Source organism: Egretta garzetta, unplaced genomic scaffold (assembly GCF_000687185.1).
Source record: "Egretta garzetta isolate BGI_Z169 unplaced genomic scaffold, ASM68718v1 scaffold181, whole genome shotgun sequence".
Classification (NCBI taxonomy): Eukaryota; Metazoa; Chordata; class Aves; order Pelecaniformes; family Ardeidae; genus Egretta; species Egretta garzetta.
The window spans coordinates 138,954-140,637 of NW_009258667.1; the positions used below are offsets into that span (position 1 = coordinate 138,954).

The 1,684-nt window shown below is 41.1% G+C and overlaps 1 protein-coding gene across 1 annotated transcript in view; it reads left to right on the forward strand.

The window, feature by feature from the left end:
* The window catches only part of DIP2C (disco interacting protein 2 homolog C), a gene marked incomplete at its 5' end in the record, with an annotated part of 146,133 nt that overhangs the window by 115,865 nt on the left and 28,584 nt on the right, over positions 1 to 1,684 (forward strand). The window lies entirely within an intron of this gene.

The following is a 1,684-nucleotide window of genomic DNA, read 5'->3' on the forward strand; positions in this document are numbered from 1 at the left end:
TTGGCCTTTGACTGCGGTGGCAGTGAGGTACAAGCTGAGTGCTGGCACACGGTCATCCCTCCCGCTGACTTGTTGGGGTAGTCCTCTGTGCAGTTCTGACCTGCAGTGTTTTCCCACAGGATAGACACCTGGCATGTTGCAGGGGTTTGCGTGGACCAGGGATGGACTGGTGGCAGCCTATGCATGGGCAGGAGATTTATTTAGTACAAGGGATGTGACTTACGATATACTCGTTTTCAGACAGAAAATTATGTTTGGCCCATTTTATTTCCGTGAACGCTACCTAGCGCGTCCGTAGTAAGTATCAGATCCAACAGAAGTCATGTTGGTTTTTTCCTGTTACCAGCGTTACAGATGCTCTCTCTCTCTGTCTCACAAAATAAACGTGCACAGACAGATTGAGTCACTCACTCTGGCTTTGGCTAAGACTCTGCTTCTTTTGAAGCACTTTGAGAGTATCTCAGCTGCAGCTGGCTGCGGGAGGACAATGCTGAGACTTCAACTGCTGTTTCTCAAGCCCTTCCTTAGGTAAAAGCTGTGTGAGACTCTGGTACTCTCAAAGTCCTCTCTGGACCTGCAGTCTAGTCACGAAGAATGAATTCTATAACTGACGGAGTTCAGTAACTCTCCTGCTTTCTTGCAGTTACACTGCAGTCTTCAACCTGGATTATTAGTAATATTTCTATTTTGGGGCAGCAGTGTAATATGCAGATACATCCTATTTTTTCAAATGCTCCATCTTCCTCCTCATCCAAAATAAACCTATTTTAAGATGCTGCCGTGGCAGCTTCCTGTAGTCTTTAACTTTGCTAGAATTCAGAAGTTTGATGAGAGGGATGTGGGACACGAGTGCTCTCAGAGACGGTGATTTTCACAAGTGGTAGGGCTGGTCCCACTGCATCCCTCTGGTGTTAGATGCTCCACGTGACGGTAGTGGCTTCAGCCTGGTCACCACCGTGTTTTGTCTCTTTGCTGCCTTATCGATTGTGGTGGAGAACTGATGGGGTTTTATCGGCTTTTAATTCTACTGTTCTTTATACTTATTACACTGTTTAATAGACTAAGAATGAAGAACTGTTGAACTATGAAGTTACTCCATTTAGTTATGGTCTTCTGGTAATTAGGTTGTACACAAAGCCTTGATTTTATTTCACTTTAAGAGCAAGTTAATCTGTATGAAACAAGATGTAAGTATCTTTCTCCATTGTATACTAATATTTTTTTTTCCAAAAAGAGAGCGTACTTTTGATTTCCAGAGGAGATCGCTTACAAACTTATTTTAGTAGTGAAATAACAAACCTGGAACCCCTGTCTCAATGGATGTGCATTAAAATAGCAGGGCCATAACGTTTACTGACTTTTTCACCAAAAACAACAAAAAAAAATCAGTATGCTACACATGTTTTCCACTAACAACGTTGTCTGTAGTGTCCTAAAACCATTTAAGTCTGTTTGTCCAAGGTTAGCAGTCTACAGCTGTCTCTTCTGTTGCTCTACTAAAATGTTGACACCTCATTTTTTACTTTTTTTAACCTTTAATGGTATAATGGTTAATTTGTAAGATTCCTGTATTTGACATTGTTTTTCTTTTTATTTTACTCCCTGCTTTTTGCATTCTCCTCTTTTTTTTTCCTCCCACCCTTCATTCCCATTTTTTTATTATTATTTTTGTCTTGTGTTACCA